At 46.4% G+C, this 5,075-nt stretch overlaps 1 non-coding gene across 1 annotated transcript; it reads left to right on the forward strand.

Moving 5' to 3' along the window:
* Positions 1 to 2,682: 2,682 nt before the first annotated feature.
* Positions 2,683 to 2,787, forward strand: LOC124617274. Its single transcript, XR_006980024.1, has one exon. It is a non-coding gene; the product is annotated as a U6 spliceosomal RNA (small nuclear RNA).
* The last annotated feature ends 2,288 nt before the right edge of the window (positions 2,788 to 5,075 follow it).

Raw genomic sequence — 5,075 nt, forward strand, 5'->3', positions numbered from 1 at the left:
GAAGTTACTCTGCCCACAATAACTCATTAAAAAGTGAAGTGTGCCGTCGAGTTCATTCTGGATGTTCTAATTTTCGTTTCTGTACTATTTCACAAGTTCAACAATAGCGAGTTTATTTTCTTATGGAACTGAGCGAAGAGTGCGGAAATTTTATACGTTACTGCTTTGGGTAAGAAAACTTACACTGGGATAAGGAGTGCGACATCAGAAATTTTACTGTTCATAACATCAATACCATTATGCTAAATTTGCAAGCATGCAGTATGTAAAGTGTTTCTTTTTGTACTGAGTAATGAGTCCCATCTGTCGTTCGTAGTAATGTTTCGCCCTTACATTGTCAACATAATATTTAAATTCTTTCTGCATGGTACTGTAATATCGTTTCCTCGCAACGTATGCAGTCTCATAAGCGACGGGTACTGCTAACATAGATTGGGAATGGGAATGCCAGAAGAGAGGTATTAGAATTCTCATTCACTTTAAACTTGTGACGATACATCCGTAGATTGCCCCTTTAGTGCAAATATGCAATGGACATATGAACGCCTTCTACACCGCGTACAAACAGTGAAGGATAAACAGCGCTGACAACACGATTCTGCCGAAATTAAAAGATTTGTGCCGAGGGATGACTGCCATACGACACCGCAATACTAAATAAAATTATGGGCTATACCAAGTACTTCCGGGAAGGAATGAGCAAAGGCGATACAGACGAAGCCTCGGCCATCACGCTCGCCCAACGTGTGAAGTTTGTCACGCTGTCGCCGGCCCTGACTCAGAAGGACGCTTCAAAACCCTAATGCTAGAGTATTCTAGACTTAAGATTTTCAAAGAGCGAACTTACCGTGTTCTAACCTGCCGAGCACGCTCCGTGTTATACTTTTGCAGAGTTTAGGACAGGTGAGAGACTTCTTTATGAGATCTCTGATGAGATGTGCCCCGCTACCACAAGATGTGTCTGTATTTGAGTATTAAGTACAAAGAGTGGGCAGTAATCATATTCTCCAATCACTGCCTATAAGGAGGGCGGTGACAGCACTCTGCGTGTTTGGTAAGATGTGCGAACGTCTGTCTGCAGACGCTGTTAATTTAAAGCTGTATTCTTGGCTCCTGAAGGGAATAAAGTCATCTACTCAGCTTGTAGATCTCAGTGCGCATTTTTGCAATCCCATGGCGTTCGTTAAATGAAGGAATACCACGGAAACGCAGCAGCCAACAAGTTACGCAGTCAATAGCTGTGTCTGAGAATTACTAACTTCGCCGCTCCGCCACTGCGCGAGGAATTGAGCGAGTTAAAACACAATGTGTTAGTCTGTTTGTTGAAAGGGTCTTACGGCTCGCTAAATGACTTTTAGTGGAACCACCAATGTTTCACTCACACTTCACCCACTGTGGGCAGTTGAGTGGGCTCTTTCCTTCGCTCTAAGTGTCGCTTCCTTCCCGCCATCCCTGCAAAAATGATGACTTTTGCTCCCCTCTGTCACTGACGCCCAATATCTAGTGTCTCTAAACCCCGAACCGCTACAGTAATGATTATTCACCACTAGAAGATCGTAGCTCCCAATAATATTTCTACGTGAGCGTGTGGTACCTATCAGTTTCACGTTAATTAGACCACCCATATTAACATTAATTTTATTAGATACTCTGCCGCAACAGAAATGTCTTTTGTTTTAATTAATTTGCATGATCATTTAGGATGGTTTCTTACTGTATTTGTTACCAGGGTTTGACATAATGCGTCGCAGGGCTATGCTGCAAACACACCGTCACCCCCCACAAGAAGTAGCGGCTGCCATATGTCTGTGAACTGGTTCTTTGTATTTGCGCTCTCACTATTTGAGTCACGAAGTTCAAACATATTTTCTGAGGTGAAAATGGAGGACCAGTCCAGAACCTTCCTCACCAAGTGTAGAAAAGCCAGTCAGGTTGGCCAGTGTATCACACCAACTGTCGTTAACCCACCACGCCGTTTTGATTTTGATCTGGCTCATTTATCTTTTTTCTAAGCTAGTTCGTATCTGTACTGTGCTGTAGAGTATTAATCGGAACTCCATCAACAAACTCTGAAGATATCCCTGAAAAACCTCTGATTATTACAGTGTTCTTGCATTTCGTTTGATCGGTTACACCATCAGCTTTTTAGCTGCATTATAACGAAAAATGATGCACAACAGTGCAAATTTCTGCAGTACATGTTGTGTCTTGTTCAATTTACTAAGTGTACGTACTTCTAAAAGAGTAATGCCCTCCATAACTAGTTGCTCTGAAGTTTACAATCAGTATTGTTCGGTTCTGTCTAGACCTTTTGTTTTCGAACAGTGTTACTTGGACATGAGAAGTGAGGGACAGAAATGTTATGGATAGATTCACTGATGAAGACTAGGCCGGTTTGCACCTCGCGTATGGCTCCACTGAATTCAATGGAACAGCGGTAAATGACGCAATTTGTCCTGTTGCCCCACAGACTGCAACCACATCACAGTACTTTTACATCTGAATGATGTTGCGTTATTCTGTGTCGTGTGTATTTCTGTTTGGTTATTGCTTCTTACAGGCTTCTTCACTGTTGTGGTGGTGTTTTCGCATAAACATAGGCGATGGCGATAAAAAAAACACTGAATAAATTACCGTTGCATTATTACTCTGTAACAACCGCCACTGTTGCCGAATAGTTACGCTCACTTCGGCAGTACATATACTAAAATTGGAATGATTGAGAAAAGCTTAGAAAGGCCCCTGTGCAAGGATGACCTGTAACATAGTGAGGAGTTCCAAGTTACAAACCAAATATAAAAGATTACGAACCAAGAGAAATATCTTAAAAACTAAGAAACCTTGTTTTTTTTTTTAAAAAAAAGTTATCGTGTCTGCCTTTGTGCCGAAGGATTCGGATTTAATTCTCGGTATCACCACAGATTTTTTCTGAGCTAAGGTTGTCCGGTGAGGGGTCAGCTCAGCGACTGAGAGTTCAAATTAGGTGCCGCGTGAATAAAGAAGTAGTAGCACTGACTACTCGCAGTGACGGCTAGAATGATTGGCGACACGTTGACCACAAGTCATAGTTTTCTGGGTGATCAGTGTACGATGGTCGGACGACTGACCTGCTATTGATATAAACCCGTCCAGGCGATAGCAGCGTCACCTGGCGATGAATGATTATTAGTCAGACAACCCCTTATTATAGTTCACTCACACGCACGTTGCATGTAGTATCAGTGAGCGTGCGATCCGTGTGTAGAGTGGGGAAGGTGCGTGATCTATCTGAATTCCCCCGAGGCTCGGCACGAGCATTTCGGGTATGGAGGAGTGCTGTGGAGAGAGTGTCTTCAACACATGGCGAAACCAAGGAGAAAATGTCCAGAAGTCGTGGGATTGGGTTGCCACCCCCTTATTATAGAAATCGTAGACCGGGCGGGCTGGTAAAACAGTACAGGCGGCGAACAGTGGCGGATCAAAGAGCAGACTTAAATGCTGGGAACAACAGAAATATCTCTGAATACAAAGTGCGTCGATCGCTCCTAACGATGGGTCTCCACAGCCGACGAACCATCCATGTGCCAATGTTTATACCATGAAATCGGCACGTGGCAATCGGCACGTGGCAATCGGCACGTGGCAATCGGCACGTGGCAATCGGCACTGGGCGTTGGCGCAGTAGCAGAGCGTTGCATGGTCTGATGAATCCCGATGCCTTCATCATCACGCCGATACGAGAGCGCGAATCCGTCGTCTTGCAGGGGAACAGCTCCGCGACACCTGTACTACGGGACGGAGACAAGGTGGTGGCGGTTCCATAATGCTCTTCGGGACGTTCACGTTGGTATCCGTAGGCCCAGTGGAAATGGTGCCTTGCACGGTGTCCAATGTACTATGACGGCCAGACTAAGCGCCTGCAACTCTCGCTTCCCGCGAAGCAGACCGGTACAGCGGGCCCCGGACCGAGTAGAGGTCAGCCTGGCCGGTCGTCCCGGAAACACAGACGCTTCCCAGAGACCACCAGGAGGCGTCCACGGCGCCGCAAGAGGTCGCTACAGCCGCGGACCTCTTTCCTTCCGCTCGACACGTGACTGCAAATAGCCACACATATCCATGCGCCAAGCAGTATTTAGGCTGGCGCAGGAGCCTGGCGAGGCAGTTCACGCCGAGCGAGCCCACTGGTGTGATCGTAGCCGCCGCCGCCGCGTCATCGTCCACCGCCGCCAGCGTACCGGAGCCATCCTCGTAGGGCCTCTACTCGTCCTCGGACTGAGGTGACGGCAACGTGGACTCCTCGCCGCTCTTCACGAGACGCCCGGGGTTTGGTTTGGTGATGTTGTATGGTTACTACAGACAGTTTAAACCAGAGATTCTTCCAAACATAGTTATTGGGGGGCTTGGAGGGTCAGTCCTACCTCACGAATATTGCTTTGTAAATTTTGAAGAAAGACTTTAGTTTAAATAAAAACGCTATAACTCACACTGAGATTTTCCTATCTGCGGACGGCGGATATATTACAAAGAGTATCGTACACTGTTTACAGACCACATACACCCCTTCATGAAGATCACTTTTCCCGACGGTAGTGGCATTTTTCAGCAAGATAATGCGCCATGTTGCAAAGCTAGGAATGTGATGGAGTGATTGGAAGAACACAGTGGCTACTTCCAGTTTATGTGCTGGCTCCCCCAACTCGCCAGATCTAAATCCGATAGATGACATCTAGGATGTGATTGAACGTGGCGTCACAGCTCATCGGTCCCCTTCCCAGAATTTAGGGAAATTGCTTGACATGGCAGTGCGGACGTGGTGCCCACTCGCTCCAGCGACCTACCAAGGCCTCATTGCTTCTACGTCACGATGCGTCGCGGCTGTTATCCATGCCTGACATTATGACCACGTACCTAATAGCCAATATGTTAATGTTGTGCCTGATCAGCGTAGATTACTACTTCTACTATCTTGGCGGCAGCAGTCAGCCAGTCTGACTACTTGCATATGAGGCCTCAGGCGTGTTGTTTACTTTAATTCACTTCACTTTACTCTGTAATGTGCCACCGGAGACCGTTGGTCCCTTGCACCAAAATGCTTG

The sequence above is a fragment of the Schistocerca americana genome, chromosome 5 (genome assembly GCF_021461395.2).
Source record: "Schistocerca americana isolate TAMUIC-IGC-003095 chromosome 5, iqSchAmer2.1, whole genome shotgun sequence".
NCBI lineage: Eukaryota > Metazoa > Arthropoda > Insecta > Orthoptera > Acrididae > Schistocerca > Schistocerca americana.